Source organism: Elephantulus edwardii, unplaced genomic scaffold, assembly GCF_000299155.1.
Source record: "Elephantulus edwardii isolate Elephantulus edwardi_28Jun2011 unplaced genomic scaffold, EleEdw1.0 scaffold00144, whole genome shotgun sequence".
In the NCBI taxonomy this organism is placed as follows: Eukaryota; Metazoa; Chordata; class Mammalia; order Macroscelidea; family Macroscelididae; genus Elephantulus; species Elephantulus edwardii.
In genome coordinates this window covers 722,640-741,907 of record NW_006399894.1, presented here as the reverse complement: position 1 = coordinate 741,907, position 19,268 = coordinate 722,640, and the positions used below count along the sequence as shown (strand labels likewise).

The following is a 19,268-nucleotide window of genomic DNA, read 5'->3' as shown; positions in this document are numbered from 1 at the left end:
TGTGTGGGGAGAAGGGTGCAACAATGAATGAATGGAATCCCAAAATCTCTGTAGATGTTCATTGAAATGAAGAATAAACAACCTAAATTTTTAAAAAAAAAAAAAAATCACACCAAAGGAGGTTGCCCAGCTTTCTTCTCCAGAGCGGCCGGTGGATGTGAACTCTGAGCCTTTGAGTTGGCAGTACATCTCCTTACCACTGAGCCACCAGAGCTTCCCTATTCAATCTGTTTGCTAAGCAAATCATTCAGGAAGCTAGAACAAGTCTTAGTGAAGATGACTTGAGAAACTTATTACAGAGGTTGAAAGATTACAGTTTTCTGTATGGATTGCTTCTTTACATCAAGAAAAGAAAATTCCTCACCCCTGGGCTGACAGGCAACTTTATGATAGATGGAGAAAAGATTGAAGTTGTCAACAGTTTCATTTTATGAGGATCCAAATCAACACCCTTATTAATAGCAGTCAAGAAATCAAAAGACATGTTACACTGGATAAAATTTCTCCAAAGGTCTAAAAAGCAAGGATATCGTTTTAAAGACTGAAGGGTACTACATCCAAGCTTCTGTATTTTCAGTTAATTCTTACGTATTTAAAGGTTGGACAATAAATAAGGATGACAGAAAAGAACTGATGCCTTTGCATTGTGGTGTTGGCAAAGAGTATATTGAATAGCCTGTGAACTACCAAAAGAACAAACAAATCTGAGCTCTGGTGGCTTAGTGGTAAGGAGTTTCCCTGCCAACACAAAGAACAACAACAACAACAAATCTGTCTTGGAAGAAGTGCAACCAGCATCCTTTTTGTTTATTTAACTTTAAAATTTTATAACTATATGAATGAAAAACTGTTTTACCACTGTTGTGTCAAGTACAAACTGATTCAGCGCTGACCCTTGTGGGTTTTCAGAGGCAGAAAACTGCACTGGAAGAGATTACCCATCTTTCTCCTGGGAACAGTAAGACGCCTTTATTATTGCCGGGTTGTCTATTTCTGTCTTCCATTCTGTCAGGTTGATTTTAATATTGTGACTCTCTTTGATTTGATGAGTAAGTATTATGGTATGTCTTTTTCTGGTCATTTGGTTCTTTAATTGTTATATAATGTCCTTCCTTGTTCTTGATGCTAGATTTTTGCCCTAGAACCTTTTTTATCAGAAGTACTACCCTTCCTACTCTTTCTTTATTATAATTTGTTGATTATATTTTCCCCCCATATTTGATTTCTGGTCAGTTTTTGTCTTTATGTCTAAGAGGTGTTCTACTTTATTAGCATTATTTGTTAAATAGACTATCTTTTCCTCAGTAAATGGTTTTCAACCCTTTACCAAAGAACAGCTTTCCATAGGGAAATGAATTTTCTTCTGGGTTTTGAATTCCAAACAGTAGGTCTATATGTCATTTTATCGGTACCAGGCTGTTTTGATTACTGTGGTTCTAAAATAGGTTTTGAAATTGCAAAGTGTAAAACCTCTTACTCTGTTCTTCAGTAGTATTTTTATTATATGAGATCTCCTTCCTATCCATATAAAGTTAGTGATTGGTTTGTCTTAAAGAGTATCTGTAGATTGTTGATTGAGATTACATTATACACCCCACATATATATCTTTTATCACTTTGTTTAGTATAAAGAAGTCCTGATGTTCATCATAGTGCATAACTTGTAGGAATGCTAACAAGAAGGTTGGTGATTCACATCCACCACATGGGCTACAGAGAGAAACGGACAGTTTGATCCTTAAAAGAGGATACCTCTTTTTTTGTTTCAGATACCTGATTGAAGGTCACCATGAGTTGGATTGAACTTAGCAGTAGAGCATTCTGGGGAGGATTAACATTGTCATGATATTAAATCTTACATATTCTTTCATGTACATAGGCCTCTTTTACCTTTTTTTTCTCTTTTACTCTCATCGTAGTGCTTTATAATTTCCTTTGTGTAAGTCTTTTGCATCTTTGTTAAATTTATTCCTAAGTATGTTATCTTTTCACAGGTATTGTAAACAGTATTGTTTTTCTTCATTTCTTTTCCAGAGTAGAGGAGATTTTATGCATGTGACAATTTTGTTGCTATTGTTAGGGTTACATTGAGTTGACCCACAGCAACTCAGTGACAATAAACCTGAACCCTGTGCCATCCTCTTCAACTCTGTCCACATTTGAGCTCATTGGGGTCTTCTTCTCTTTCATTTTCTCGTTCCATCTTTCAAAGCATGAAGTCCCTTTTCTAGCAACATGTCCAAAATTTGAGAAATAGAACTTTGTCATTTTTGCCTCCGAGAAGCATTCTGGCTGCACTTTTTCCAAGATATACCTGTTGTTTGATGATTTCTGTATTCTGGTAGATCACCATTTTTGGGAGGGGGAATGAGTAAAAATCTCTTCCAGTCACTTGGCCAGGTAATTGTCTTCCTGATTTCTTGTCAGAAGCTAGTGAACACATACTTACAAGGCTGCATCTGTTTGTTGAAATACATCTTGAATTCCTGGGCCTTTATTTTTTGCCAGTGCCTTCAATGTAGCTTGAAATTCTTCCTTCATTATTTGCTACTTCCTGAAATGATTCAGTGTGGACCAATTCTTTCTGATAGAATGACTCACTCTATTCCTTCCTTCCTTTTTAAAAAATGTTTGCTGCTGATTCAGTATTTTGCCCATAGAATCTTTTGATATTGCAACTTCAGGATTGAATTTATTTTTCTGTTCTTTTGACTTGAGCAGTGCTGAGAATGTTCTCTCAATTTTCAAACTCCATCTTGTTGCACATTTCATTATAATACTTCACTTTGATTCTTTTTGATATCTTTTCAGCTTTCTTTCAACATATCTTCCCTTTATCTTAGCTTTTTTCTGTTCTAGTGTAAGTTTCAGCATCACTTCTGATACCATTTTGATCTTTCTTTCTTGTCTTGGCAGTAACCTTTTGCTTTCTTCAAGCCATGGTCTTTTCAGTTAGTTGTTATACATCTGAGAGTTGGACAGTAAGTAATTAAGGCTGGACTGCCAAAACAAATATGTCTTTGAAGAAGATGCAGCCAAGGGTGCTCCTTAGAAGGAAGGATGATGAAACTCCAACTTGCATACTTTGGGCATGTAGTTTGACAAGGCCAGTCCTTGGAGAAGGCTTGGAAAGGTGTAAGATCTGTGAAAAAAGAGGAAGACTCTCAACAAGATGTACTGACACAGTGCCTGGAACAATGGACTCTAAAATAGGAGGATAGGACAGGGTTCAGATCTGTTTTTTTAAATACCAGTGACATAAATTCTAGCATCACAACAACATGCAAGTCATCCCAGTACAGCAAACTGACAGACAAGTACTGCACTCATAAGCCAAAACTATAAGCAAACAAGTATACACATACACAAATGTAAAGAAAGAAATAAAAAGACAGCATTACAGCACCATGCAAGTCACCCCAGTACAGCAGACAGACAAGTATTGTACCCATAAGAGCAAAGTATAAATATAAAACAAGAAAGCATCCAAATACAGAAAACAAATTGTCTTATCTGGCATTGTATATCTGCCAGCTAAGCAGATGATAGCAGTTGGGGTGCCCAGTCAGGTCTGAATTTCTGCTCTTCTGAGTGTTGACCAGGATGCTGAGATGTGAGCAAGGAACCTCTTCTAGTCCAGGGTATGGTAAGGGTATGTAAAAAAATGAGGCACAAAATCCAAAAAACAAACGAACAAAAAAATAAAAAAAAAACCAGGCACACAGCCTGGGGCACAGTTTCTGCTGACGATAGAGGAGCCTAAGCTAGTTGGCCCTCTAAAGATGGTGTCTTTGCAAGTTGAAGGGATGAATGCAAGCAAAGTACCCAGTTGGAGATGGCCTTGATTGTGCCATGGAGTTGAATACAACTCATCATGACCCTGTGAACAACAGACCTGAACCTTGCCCTAGCCTGTGCCATTCTTACCATATCAATATACTAAAGCCATTGTTACAGTCATTGTGTCAGGGCATCTTGTTGAGTTTCTTTATCCCTCCTCCCCTCCCTTCCTCCTTCTTTCCCTCCCTCTTTAAACTGACATCATTGTTCTTTAGCACTTTGAGTAAGTGTTTAGCAACAGATTTCCCCAATAACAATGCATTGTTTTGAAATTTCTTAACTGCTGTTATCATGGGTGTTGATTGTAGATCCAAATAAAATGAAATTGTTTATAGCTTTTTCTCTATCATGATGTGGTCTATTATTAGTCTAATGATGAAGATTCCCCCCCCCCTTATGTTGATATGTAATCTATATTGAAGGCTGTGGTTGTGGATCTTTTGCAGAAAGTATTTCAAGTGCTTCTCACATTTTTTTGTGTGTGTTAAGCAGTATGTTTAATTGGATGATTTCCATAAAGTTTTAATCATCACAATTTGGTAAAGTGCAAAGCATTAAGTTGCAGGCTAGTGAAACAGAAGGAGCACCAGTGATGGTACCTTCCTATACTGATTGCTCTCAGGGTAGGGAACTGGGAAGATCTTTTCTTAAAAGCGAGCCCCTTGTTTCAGTGTTGTTGTTGTTGTGTGCTGTGAATTGGCAACTGACTCATAGCTGATCCTCCAGTGGGGTTTCAGATGCAGTAAATAGCACCAGAGGAGACTGCCTATCTTTCTCTTATATAGCAGCTGGTGGACTAGAACTGTACTTTTGCAGTTCCTTACCACTCAGCCAGCAGAGTGCCTTCAGTGAGCTAAAAAACAAATGCTGATCTATGTTGGTAGAGGTAGAGTGAAAGAAGAGTCTTTCGAAGCAGGAGGGGAGACAGAGGAAGGTTCTGTGGCTCTGACTCCAAGTGGTCACTCACACATTTCCATTTTTAGTTTTGGTGGTCTCAGAAAGATCCAAGTTTTCTTCTCTTTCTTCCTTTTGTTATTTACATGTAAATTCCACCAGCTATCCATATAACCATCTCAACTTTCCTCACAGTTTTTCTGCCATTCTCTCTCTCCTTTGGCTTTTTCCTTGAGCTTTAATCTCTGCGTCCCTTCATGCTTCCTTTTATGCATTTCTTTGGCTTTTCTTTCTTTTGATATCCAGTTCAGCAAGGAGTTTCATGGTCTCTCTGTATACTGCCTGTTGAATGGCTCAGGATCACCTTCCTCTGCATTTGTGGGTTTCCTTTCCTTTTTTAATTGCTTTTCTTCTTTTTTCACAGTGTGTTCCACTTACTCTCTACCTGCCTGACTTAATCTAGGGCCCTTTTTGTTTGTTACTGATTCAGTAGCAGCAACTTGTACACTTAGCCTACAGCTTCGAAGGTCTTTTGTGTTTGGTCAGCATTATCTTGATTTTTGTCGCAATGTACCAAGATAAATAACTGCCGAAACCTTTTTTTATATACTTGTTTGTCACTCCAGGATCTATCTGAAGAACTTTGCGTGGATTCAGATTGAAAAGGAGGAACCAGAATGGATCAGTCTTTCAATTTGATTTTTGGATATCATAACCAGATATCTTTTCTCTATTATTTTACCTTATTATTGTTGTTGTTGTTATTAGGTGCTTTTGAGTTGAGTATGACTCATAGTGACCCTATGAACAATAGATCTGAACACTGTGCTATTCTGGTCTATCTTCATCATCTCTGACATACTTGAGCCCATTATGCAGTCACGTCACTGTCAGTCCATCTGGTTGAAGATCTACCTCTCTTTTGCTGACCCCTCACCTTTCCAAGCATGCTGTCTCTTTCCAAGGAATAGCCCCTTCTAACATCATACCTGAAGATGTTACGCTAAGCTTCAGAATCCTTGCCTCTAAGAAGCCTTGCCTCTAAGGGCTGGCTGAACTTACCCATTCTTTAAAGAGACATTACTGCTCCCCAGGACTTTGGCAAGGTCCCCAACAGCACACTTTGCCAATACAAGACATCTCCTGATCTCCATCTAAGAGCATTGATTATGGATCTGTGGTTTTAGCCTAAAAGTTGGCTTTTTAAAACCACTACAGTTACCCCTCTCTAGTATCCAGTTACCTTAACTGAAGAACATGGTCATCAACAGCTGTAGGACTAGGATAAGAGAAAGAGTGCTTCCCACACTGGGTGGCAAGACTTCAGACAAACAAAACTTGTGGCAGCAAGACTTGAGGGAGACTGGAACAGACTGGAGACTGGTGATGATGTTGGAGAGACTATGTGATTGCTGTGGAGAAACTGGCAGAGGAGCCCTGAGACAAAGGCCAGAGTTAAAGGCGTTTGCTGTTCTTCCTGGATGCTTGAAAGAGAAGCTGACTTATAACTGCTCTGTGATAAACGTTTCTGGAGAATTTGTATTTGACTGCCAAAACTGAAACCAGAGCCTGGACTAATTGAGGAATTGTGTCTTGGAACTTGGGCTAAAACTTAGCCTTGTATCGTGAGATATTCTTTACCTCCCCCACTCTCCAACTTCCTTCCCCAATAAACCCCATTGTTGGTACTTTAACTGTGAATCTGTTAGTCAGCAATGAATAATTGAACCTCTTGCTGTTGGTGTGGCTCTAGAGATACCATGGGCCTGGGCTGTGGGTTCTTTATCTTTCTCCTCTAGGGTAATAAGGGGCTTTACTATTCTCACTCCCTGTGGCTCTTTCAGAGAGCCGCTCATGGCCCGTGCCCCTAAATACCATTTTCTCCTACTTAGGATCCGTGTAAGATGAAATTATTGACAATTTCAATCTTTATTCCATCTGTCATAATGTTGTCTATTGGTCTAGTAGTGAGGATTTTTGTGCTCTTGATGTTGAGATGTAATCCATATTGAAGACTGTAGTCTCTGATCTTCTGCGAAGTCATCCTCACTTTGAGCAAGCAAAATTGTCTCATCTGCATAACAGAGACTGTTGATGAATCTTCTCCAATCCTGGTAGCACATTCTTCATAAAGTCCAGCATCATCTTGAATGATTTTTCTCAGCATACAGATCGAATAGGTATTGAGAAAGTATATAGCTAGGATGCACACCTTTCTTGGTTTTAAACCATGCTATTGTTGTTAATGTGCCATCGAATTGCCTGTGACTCGCAGCGACCCTATGTATAATAGCTCTGAAGTTTGTCCTGTCCTGAGCCAGTCTTACTAACTCTGACACACCTACTCCTATTGCCCTAGTTACTGTATCTGTCAATTTAATCTGGAGTCTTCCTCACCTGCATCCACCCTTCAAGCATGATGTCCTTCTCCAAAGACTGGTCCCTCCTGGCTACGTGCCCAAAGTATGTGAGACGGAACTTCACAATTCTAGCTTCTAAGGAGAAACCTCTGTACCACCTCCACTGCCTGAGGCCCCGCTCTCCCCCAAAACCATCATTTCTCCAGCCCATCCACCATTTCACAACAAGATCTCTTCACTGTCAGAAAGGTGGTGTCATCTGCATAACACAGTTTATTGATAAGTTTTCCTCCAATCCTCATGTTATAGTCCAACTTTTGCAGTTATTTGTTCAGCATACAGATTGAATAGATATGAAGAAAGGATACAACCCAGATGCACCTGATTTTATTTATTTATTTTTATTGTGATTTTAACGAAAGTTTACAGAAAAATTGGATTTGTTGCACAATTTCCTCCCTCCCTCCCTCCCTCTCATCTCTTCCTCCCCATTCCACTTTACAGTGCACCTCTTATTCTCAACTGTTGTCATACATAAAATACCTGATCATATATTTTAAACAGTTTTTAAAACCCTCAACTGGTCCAATACAGTGTTCATTTCCTAACCACTCTTTACCTAGTTTTCCCCCTACTCTCCCATGTCAGTCTTGCTCTGTAACAGTGGTGTTATGCCGTATTTGTCCTTTTGTAACTGAGATATGTCACCCAGCATAGTGCCTACACAGTCATCCATGTTGTGTAATGTTTTACGAGTTCATGGTTTTTCAGTGCTATGTAGTATTTCATTGTGTTAATATACTGTAGTTTTCTGTCCATTTATTTGTTGATGGGCACTTGAATTGCTTCCATCTCTTTGGTATTGTGAATGACACAGCAATAAACATGGGTGTGCATACATCTGGGTGACAGTTCTGGGTTTTTTTAGGGTATATTCATTCCATAGAATTGCTGGATCAAATGGTATTTCTATTTCCAACTTTCCGAGAAAGCACCAGACTGCCATTCATAGTGGTTGCACCATTTATTTTACACTTCCACCAGGAGTAAATAAGGGTTCTTTTCTCTCCACAACCTCACCAAGATTTGTTGTTTGCTGCTCTGTTGATCTTTGCTGTTGTTGCTGGGCATATTTCCTGATTTTAAACCATGCAGTCTTCTTCTGTTTGGACCACAGCTTCATGGTGTATGTATATATTTCTTATGATTGTAATTAAGTGTCCTGAGACTTTCATTCTTCTCAGTGTTATCCATAATTTGTTATGATCCACACAGTCAAATATCTTTGCATAGTCAATAAAAAACAGATAAACATCTTTCTGATATTCTCTACTTTCAGCCAAGATCTGTCTGACAATCTCATCATTGAACACTAATTAATGATAAAGACCAAATGAGTGTTTGGATAATATCAAGGATATCATCCATGAAGAAAATAAAAGATCTTTAAAAAAAATGTGTAGGAGGAAAAAAAACCCCACCAAAATGGATGTCAGAAGAGACTTAAAATTATATTACAATGTATAGAAATCAAAAAAAAGGAAGAAATGCTGAAGTAAAAGATAAACAGAAGATTTCAAAGGGCAGCTTGAGAAGGCAAACTGTTATAATGAAAAATATGTAAAGAGCAGAAGTTAGAAAAGCAAATGGAAGAACATTCTTGGCATTTCTCAAGTGTAAAGAACTGACATCCACATTCTATACTGAAGGATTCTATGGACAAAATCTTAAATAATACAGGAAGCATCAAAAGAAGATGGAAGGCATACACAGTCATTGTACCAAAAAGAATTGGTCAACACTGAAACATTTCAGGAAATAGCGTATGATCAAGAACCAGTGGTAATGAAGGAAGAAGTCCAGTTCCATGGAGGGCACAGGCATTTGGAAGGAAGGGCCCAGGAGTTGATGGAATACAAATTGACATGTTTCAACAAACAGACAAATGTAGCCCTAGAAGTGCTCACTAGTTTATACCAAGAAATTTGGAAGACAGCTACCTGGCCAACTGACTGGAAGAGATCTGTATTGGTACCCCATTCCCAAAAATAATGATCCAGCAGAATGCAGAAATTATCAAATGATATAATTAATACTACATGCAAGTAAAACCATCCTGAATATTATTAAAAAGCAACTAGAGGAATATTATCAGTATGAAATTGCCAGATACTGGGCTGGATTCAGAAGAGGCTGTGACAAAGAATATCATTGCTGATGTCAGGTGGCTCTTGACCTTTGATTGATCAACTTGCCGTTTGCTCCTATTTAACTTTGAGTTTTCATTAGGAATGGATGTTGACTTTTATTAAATGCTATTTCTGCTCAGTTGATAGGATCATGTAAATCTCCTCCCCTTTTCTGTAGTGAATGACATTGATGATTATTTTAATGTTGCATTATAAAGAGATTATCAGCAGATTTTTCCGAGTGCAATTCATCTTTTGACTTTCTTACTGCTAGTATCGAGAATGTTGTTTGTGAAGCCAAGCAAGCTGAAATTCTTAACAATCTCAATGTCTTTTGCGTTTTTCATGGGGCTGCCAGTTGGCCCTGTGGTGAGAATCTTTGTCTTCTTGATGTTGAGCTTCAATCCATACTGAACACTTTAGTCCTTGACCTTCAGCAAATGCCTCAGGCCCTCCTCATTTTCAGCAAGCAAGCCTGTCTCGTCTGCAATAACGCAGGTTGTTGATGACTCCTTTTCCAATCCTGATGCCATATTCCTCCTCATAAAGTCTGCCTCCTGAATGATATGTTTTGTATATAGATTGAAAAGGTATGGAGACAGACATATCAGTGATGCATTCCTTTCCTGATATTAAACCATGCACTGTTTTTTTTTCCCCTATTCTGAGGACTGCTTCTTGGACCAAGTACAGGTTTGCATAAACACAATCAAATGTTGTATTGGGTCATATCATTGTTAACCACAATTTATTGTGATCCACACAGTCAAATGCCTCTGCATAGTCAATGATATATAGATACGCTTTACTCTGGTACTCACTGCTTGCAGCCAAGATCCAGCTGACATTAATAGTTATGTCTTTAGTGCCATAGTCTTTCCTAAACTCAGCTTGTATTTCTGCTAGATCTCTTTGATATACTGTTCTAGTTGTTTTTGAATAGTCTCCAGCATGATTTTGCTTGCGTGTGATGTTAGTGATATTTTTCAATAATTTTCACACTCTGTTGGATCAGTTTGTTTGGATTTTTTTAAAAAATGGAAACAAATATGGATCTCTTCTAGTCAATAGGTCAGGTAGTTGTCCTCCGGATTTCTTGGCATAACCTGGTAAGCACACCCAAGGCAGTGTCTGTTTGTTGAAATATGTCATTTGGTATGCCATCAATTCCTGGCACCTTGTTTTTTACCAGTTCCTTCAGAATACCTTGAACTTCCTCGTTCATCACCATTGCCTCTTGATCATGTTTTTGTTGTTCTGTACAGTCGAGTCAGGACTGACCAGTAGCTGACCCTCCAGTGGGTTTTCAGAGACCGTTAATAGCATGGGAGGAGATTGCCCATCCTTCTCCTGCAAAGTGGCAGGTGGCCTTGAAGCGCTTGCCTTTGGGATTGCAGTGCACCTTCTAGCAACTAGGCCACTAGAGCTCCCTTCTTGTTCGTATGTGTCGTTTAATGAAATTCTGTGTCAGCCTATTCTTTTTGGTAGAGTGACTCTATACTCCTTCCGTCTTCTTTTGGTGATTCCTGCACCATTCAGTATTCTTCCCATAGCATCTTTTGATTATTGCCACTCAAGGCTTAACTTTGTTCATTAGTTCCTTCAGCTTAAGAAATGCTGAGCGAGTTCTCTCTTAATTTTCTGGTTTCAGCTTTTTGCATATTTCATTATGATACTTTATTTTTTCACGTGTGATATGGGATTGGTGTGTGTACATTTCTCTATTCACTGTTCCTATTGCTTGGGAGCTGGGCTAGTGTTAGCTGCATCTGTCATTCAGAAGCAGCTGTTGTTACTTTTCCAGTGGGGATGAGTGTGGGTAGATAGTGTAGTGTGGGTCCAGTTCATACAGTTGTTATTTCCTGCTGGATGAGACCCCCAAAACCCCAGAGATTCTAATTGTTGTTGTTGTATACCACTGATTTGGAACTGACCCATAGCTGATCTTCCAGTGGCCTTTCAGAGACAGTATATCACATAGGAGGAGATTGCCCATCTTTCTCTTGTGAAGCAGCTGGTGAATTCAAACCACAGACCTTTGTGTTGGCAGTGTTGTGGCCTCATGGTAAGAATCTACACTACATTCCCAAGGATTCACAGTGCGGATGCACCAACTGTTCAACAAGAGAAGGATGGTCAGTCTCCTCCTTTGCAATTCATGGTCTCTGAACACCTACTTGAGGTCAGCTCTGAGTTGTTCTGACTCAGCAGCACAAAACAAGAAGCCAGTGAGGGGGTAGAAAAGGGAACAGAAATACAAAAAGATCATAAAGAAAGACAAACATAACAGAAGGAGGAAAAAAATAATAGAAAAAGCAATTGAAGAAGAAAAAGAAGAAACAAGGGAAAAATCAGGGAATGGTTAAAGAAGGGCACCTTGTTATGTTCTTGCTGGCCTGTGAGGTGGAGGGGAGGGGAAAAGGGTATTCCATCCAGAATGAAGTTTCTCCTGGCTTTAGGGGGCAGCTGGGAGCAAAGTGCCCAATTTGGGATGCAGTTTTTGCTGGCCTTGAAGGAGCCTAGTGGTAGTGGTAGGGTCCAAGATGGGTGTTCTAGCCCAAACAGAGCCTGGAATTAGGGTGTCCTGTATGAGATGGAGTTGTGGCTAGACTGAAGGAAAGTGAGGGCAGGGTACCTGGTCTTGAGATGGAATTTGTGCTAGCCTAGGAGGTTGTGGGGGTAGGGCACCAAGTCAGAGACAGTGTGGATCACTAGCCTTCAGAGCATGTGTTTCCAAAAGCAGAGGTGGTGAGCACATAGTGCAAGTCCGTGCCTGACTTCATATTGAGCAGAGAAAACAGTGTGCCATTGGCCTCTTGGGGGATGTGCATGGGGTAAGAGCTCTTCAGATCTCCAGGAAAGTATAGGGAATAAAGGGTAGATCTTTCCTTTCTAGTTGCTGGCCCCTGGTCTGAGCACTGATGTAGTCCTGAATATTTCATGCCCAAATCTGAATGCTACTTGAAAAAATTCAAAATGGCCATGCTAATATGTCAGTTTATATTTTTTTCACACTGTCTATCTCCTTAAGTATTGCTTTCATTCCATTTGTTTTCATTAATATTTGGTCTGCTTATTTAGGTTTTCCTTTGCATTATCACCAGGGTCTTTTAATTTGGTTTTTTGTGTCTTTGTTCTTGAAGGTTTGGGTGGTATGTCTTTGTGGGCTACCATCTTTAAAGAAGTTCAGAAGTTGCTGAAAGGCGGCCATTTGGGGCAGATAAAGGCAATAAAGGTAGCCAACTTGTCCTGTCTTGAGAACATTGTAGCTGCCCAGTTTTGCGTTATGTGCTTCTCAGAAAATATTTCTTTCCTAAATTTGTCTTGGAGTCCAGTCTGTTTCTTCAAACATGTATTTATTTGAGGTTGCTGTAGAAGAGGACTGAGGATGAGAAGGACAAAAACCGACATGTGAGATTTAACTGGTGTCTAGTAATTGAGATGCAAGGCTCACTCCTAGTCCCTCTATTGTGTGTACTTTAATTTACCATCCACAGTGTTAAGCACTGATAGGGTTATTGTTGTTTAGTGCCATCAAGTTGAGTACAACTCAGCAACCCTATGAACAACAGATCTGAACACTGTCCTACCCTGTGCCTTCCTCCCAATTTCTGACACACTCAAGCCCATTGCTACAGTCACCATGTCAGTTCATCTGGCTGAGGGTCTTCCTCTATTTCGCCATCCTTCTACCTTTCCCTCCAAGGAATAACCTCTCCTAGCAACATACACAAAGTATGTGAGGTGAAGCTTTATCGTCTTTGCCTCCAAGGAGCACTCTGGCTGCATCTTTTTCAGGATGTATGTCATTTGTTCTTTTGGCAGCCCACGAGATCTCTTCACCATAGTTCAAAGGCATCAGTTACTTTTCTGTCATCTTTCATCATTGTCCAGCTCTCAGATACATAGCAAGTGCCTGAAAAGACGATGGCCTGAATCAGGAACACTTTAGATAGAGCTATAAATCAACCCAAAATCTAAACCCATTACTGTTAAGTCACTTCTGACTTATAGTGACTATATCTTGGATTTCTGTGGCTGTAAATCTTTACAAGATGAGACTACCTGTTTTTCTTCAGTGGAGCAACCAATGGATTTGGACTGGTCATCTTTTGGATTAGTGGCATGATAAGATATGCACTGCACAACACCCCCTTGGTTCCTTGATCGTGAGCAAATAGACATGGTCTCTGTCTTCATGGAGTTTGCACTTGGAATTAGAAGTTGCAGTGAAATCATGAAGAAGTATAGTTAACCTAGCAACAACTGCCGAACAGAAACTCAACACAATCAGTTCAACAAACACTTCAAAACAATCTGGATTATAAAGCCAGCCATATTCACTGACCATTTTAAAGGGTGAATACAAAATACAAAAATAAACATAACACTTCCCATTTAGTCACTTCTTACTCATAGCAACCCTGCTGGACATAGAATTCATCGCACGGTTTCCAAGGCTGTATCTGTATTGAAAACAGATTGCCCAGTCTATTTCCTATAGTGCAGCTGGTGCATTTGAACCATAGCCTTTTATGATTAGAGGCTGAACATTTAATCACCACATCCTGTAGTTCCTGCTTAATATAAGTTTTCCAATTTATAGACTGGTTCATTTGTTGTTGTTAGGTGCCATCGAGTTGTAGATGACTCATAAGCACTGTTGATAGAGTTTCCAGAGGCAAGCCATTTCGGAAGTGGATGCCACTCCTGCTTCCAAGCTTGTTTTAATTGGGAAGCTCCACCAAACACTGTCCACCATGGGTAACCATTATCACATTTGACACATCAGTGTCTTTAGTATCACAGCAACCACGAGTTACCCCTGTATAGCAATGCACAGACCAGTGCTATAAGACCTAGAAGAATGTTTGACCAAAAAACAATTTGAACGAGGCCTGAGGGCCACAGATTCAAATCACTCACCTTGGGCTTGGTAGCATAACTTTCCGTCCACTAGGCCAACATAGCTCATTCTATCTTGTTATTGTTAGGTGCCATTGAGTTGTAGACGACTCATAGCGACCCTATGAACAAAAGGCTTGAGCACTGTTCATAGAGTTTCCGGAGGCAGGCCATTTCAGAAGTGGATACACTTGGAAAAAATTTACATCACTCTTCAAAACTTACTATTATTTCTAAAACAGACATGAGTTTTGCATTAAAGGTCTTAAAGCAAGAGGTAACTACAACAAAAAAGCTTCCAGTTAGTGGCAAACAAAGTTCAATTAATTCAGCTGCCATCAATCTGACCTCTTCCTCCACTAAGCACTTTAGCTGTCAAGTTTTAGGTAACTGAACGTTAGAGGAAAGCAGAAACAGTTCAGCTAGAATCCAAAGGAATCTACTGAATATACTGCCTCAATGGGTAGCAAAAAAGCTTTCAAATGGAATGTATATATAATTCAATCTTAATTTTCATCCTCAGACTTCTAGAATGAGTTAGCTGATTATTTCCTTCTACTTTACATTTACAACATAACTACCAAAGAAATAGACTAGCAAAAGAACAAACAAATCTGTCTTAGAGGAAATGCAACCAGCACTCACCTCAAAGGCAAAGAGAGTGAAACTTGGTCTCACTATCTTGGGCATGTTGTCAGGAGGGGCCAGTCCTTAGAAAAAGCATGCTTGGTGAGGGTTATTGAAAGAAAGGCTTTCAAGAGATAGACTGACACAGTGACTATAGCAATGGCCTTGAGCATGGTGGAGGTCATGAAGATGGTGCAGGGTAGGGCAAGGTTCTGTAGAATTGCTATGAGTTGTAGTCACCTCAAAGACACCTGAAACTACCACTACAACCAAAGTAAGCACTATAGTTCTATAAAATTATACAACTGGGTTGTTGATGGGTGGGAAAATGGAATTATTGACATGAAGGAGGACAAGAAAATTCATGAGTTGTTACCTACCAAGGACAAAGGTTTTTTTGGTTGGAAACCAGCAGGATTCTCTGGTAGGCTAGTGAGTGGGGCTACATAACCAACCCAAAGGCAAGTAATTCTGCAGGATAGAGATGGGTAATTTCCTCCCATGCAGTTAACAGCTTCTAAAAACCCACTGGAAGGTCAGTTATAAGTCAATTTCAAAGTCAGTGAGTGAGTGAATGACTGATATGGCCATATTTGTATTTTCTTGTACTACAAATGTACAGTTACTTTTTGAATTGCCTTTTTTTTAGGGCATCTTTTTTGAAAAATCTAGTATTTATAACTCCTTCCTATGTTCTTTCATATGGAAAGAAATCTTTCACAAAAGCTCCTACCAGCATTACGATACAGCCATCCATCTCCCGGTCACTTAGGGACTTCAGTTTCAGCTAGGTGGCTAAAATGAGGGTTTAATTTTCCCTCAGATAATGACACATTACTAATACGGCTTTATCAATTATCTGATCAGTTGAAGGTGAACTGTGAAAGTCTTCTTTCATGAAGACAAATTATCATTAATCTTCAGTGATGTCTGTGATGGAGAATATCTGTGAGTTGTATAAAAACTGGGGACTTCTGTCATTGTTAGCAGATTAGTTATGATGCATATAAAAGTCTTGTGAAATGCCTATTCAATAATAGGACTGTTTCCTGCATTTGTGGGAGGATTTTCCAGGCTTTCTTAAATTTTCCCAAACATAAATTACATTCTGCACTCTACTTGGCCACTTCACTGCCACTTTCCCTGTCTTGATAGCTCCCTCACAATACTTGTCTCTTACAAGCAATATAAAATTAATTGCCTTTGTAATATCTTACTTGGATATTTTTCAAAGCTGTCTTATATTAAACTAACTCAAGACCTTTCTATCTCAGATGCACAAGCCAGAGTCTTTTTCTCCCTTCTGACCCTGTTGTTAGGTACTTTGTTCCTTTGGTAATCCATGAGATAGTCAATATTTTTTGTCAAGACTACAATTTAAAGGTATCAGTTCTTCATGTTTCCTTACTATTGTTCAGTTTTCACATGCATAGGAAGCAATTGAAAATATTGTGGCTTGGATTAGTTGCATTTTAGTCTTTAAACTGAAGTCCTTGCTTTTTAGCATTTTAAAGAGGTCTTTGAAGGCAGATTTGCCCAGTGCTGTAAATCTTGATTTCTTACCTGCTGCTGTCATGCGTGTTCATATGATACCCTTATATATATCATTGCCAAGTATTTTTCCTAGACTGTAGGCTCTCTTTTTTACCCTTTTGGAGAAATTTCATGATAAACAAGAGGATTTCCTTTCTAGAAGGTCTGTTCATCTATTTAATCCTGTCCTGGTTATATATCTTTTGTTGTCTGATAGTCAGTGCCATAGATGATGGTTCTTTTTTATTTGTTTTTTTATTTTTTTTATTATTAATTTCAATGAAAATTTACCGACTTTGAATTTCCATTCATTCATTGTTGCACTTTCTCCTTGTCTCCCCCTCACCCCCCACACTCTTCTGTTTGAAAAGTAAAAGAAAAATTCTTTCATTGTTTTACAGTCCCTCCCCTCAGGTCCACTCCATTATGCAGCCTTCGTTCTGGACTCCTTTCATGACAAAAATATCTAATCACATATCTCCCCTAAACAGCCTTCTCCCTCATCTGTTTCAATGCAGTCTACATTATTTATCCCATCTTTCTCTGTCTCCCCCCAATCCCGATATCAGTCCTGTTTTACAACAGTAGCACCATGCAGCATTTGTCCTTTTGTGACTAAGATACTTCGCTCAGCATAGTGTCCTCCAGAGTCACCCATTTTGAATAATATTGCATGAGTTTCTTGTTTTTCAATGCAGCGTAGTATTCCATTGTGTGAATATACCACAGCTTCTCTATCCATTCGTTTGTTGATAGGCACTGAGGTTGTTTCCAGCTCCTTGCTATTGTGAACAAAGCTGCAATAAACATGGGTGTGCATATATCTTTTTGGATGTCAGTTATGGTCTCTTTGGTGTATATTCCCAGTAGTGGAATTGCTGTTTGCAACTTTTTGAGAAAGCGCCATACCACCTGCCACAGTAGTTGCACCAACAGTGAATAAGGGTTCCAGTTTTTCCACAACCTCGCCAGCATTTGTTGCTTGCTGTTCTGTTAAATTTTGCTATTCTGTAGTTGTTTTAATTTGCATCTCTCTTAGACCTAGGGATTTTGAACATTTCTTCATGTGCTTGTTAGCCATCTGAACGTCTTCTTCGATGAAGTGGAATTCACTTTAACAATCTGCAGAGGCAAACTCAAAAGTATGACTGTCTCCATTTGATAATGTTGTTAGACTAACATTTCTGAACTTTGCCCTGTCCAGCACCATCTTTACAATCTCATATACTTCACAGTCTTACTAAAGGGTCTTTCTCTCAGCTGCTCTGAAAAAGAAAGATGGGCAGCCTCCTCCTGTGCAATTGATTGCATCAGAAAACCCAGTGGAGGGTCAGCTATGAGTTGGTTCTGACTCAATGGCAAATAACAACAACCTTTCCAAACATGATGTCTTTTCCCAAGGATTGGCCCTCCTGACTATGTGCCCAAAGTATGTAAGACAAAATTTCACCATCCTTACCTCTAGGGAGCACTCTGCTTGCATTTCCTCTAAGACAGACTTGTTTGTTCTTTTGGCAGTTCACAGGACATTCAGTATTGTTATCTAACATCACAATTCAGAGGCTTTGATTATTACTCTCTCATCCTTATTCATTGTTCAACTTTCAGAGGCATAGGAAGCAGTTTAAAAAAAATAGGCATGGGTCAGGCATACTTTAGTCTTTAAACTGACACCCTTACTCTTTTACATTCAAGCCTTGATTTGCAAAACTGAAAGATGCTATGGTAAAAATCTTGAGTGATCCAGAAACTATCAAAAGAAGGTAGTAGAGAGACACTACCAGAAAGAATTGGCTGAACTGAGATATTTCAGGAAGTACAATATGATCAGGAGCCAGTGGTAATGAATAAAGTTCAAGATGCACTGAAGGAATTGGCAAAAGGTATAGTCATGGCAATTGGTGAGATACCAATTGACATGTTCCAAATAATGGATGGAGCCCTGGATGTGTTCACCAGTCTATACTAGGAAACTTGGAAGGCCTGGCAAAGTGACTGTGAGAAATCCATATTTGTACTTATTCCCAAGAAAGGTGATCAACAGAATGTGGAAATTACTGAGTAGTATCCCACCTGAATTTCAAAACCATTTCAGGAACAGGTTTGAAGCCTTGAATACATTAATGTTCACATTAGCTGTGAGAGAGTATCAAGAATATAATCCATGAAGAATGCAAAAAGAAGGCATTACAAAGACAGAGGAGGAAGAAAAGATAGAGATGGATGTCAGAACAGATATGGGATATTGCACTAGAGCACTGAAGAGCCAAAGCAAAAAGAAGAAACCAAGAAATTAAGGAGCTGAACAGAAGACTTCAAAGTACAGTGAGAGAAGACAGAGCCAAGAATAATGAAATGTGCAAAAGAGCCAGACTTGTTTGACATTTCTTAAGCTGAAGGAACTAAAAAACAAATTCAAGCCTCGAGTTGCAATACTTAAGGATATACTGGGCAGAATAATAATTGATCCAGGAAGCATTAAAAGAAGATGGAAGGAGCCTAGCTGCTTGGTGGTGGGTGGAGAGGCAGTGCCAGAGAAACCCAGCTTCGTGAAGGCTCTGTATGCACGTCAGCCCACAGGCACCCGACATGAGCCCTCCCTGCTGCCAGCATGCCCAAAAGGAAGGTCATATCGGCTGAAGGGGTGGTGAAGGAGGAGTCCAAGAGGAGATCAGCGAGGCTGTCAGCTAAGATGCCTACAAAAGTGGATATGAAGCTCAAAAGATAACAGGAAGGGAGAAGGCTTCTGACCAAAAAAGAGCAAACAAAAGGGAAAACAGACTGACATGACTAACCAAAAAAACTAAAGATTTACCTGCAGAAAATGGAGAAATTAAAAATGCAGAGAGTCTAGCCTCTGATGAAGCAGGAGAGAAAGAAGCCAAGTCTAATTAATATTTGTCTACGATGCTTCATCAGT

At 39.4% G+C, this 19,268-nt stretch overlaps 1 pseudogene; it reads right to left on the bottom strand.

Annotated features, from left to right (window-relative positions):
• Positions 1-4,799: 4,799 nt before the first annotated feature.
• LOC102871258 lies at positions 4,800-7,292 on the bottom strand (annotated as a pseudogene).
• Between the last annotated feature and the right edge of the window lie 11,976 nt (positions 7,293-19,268).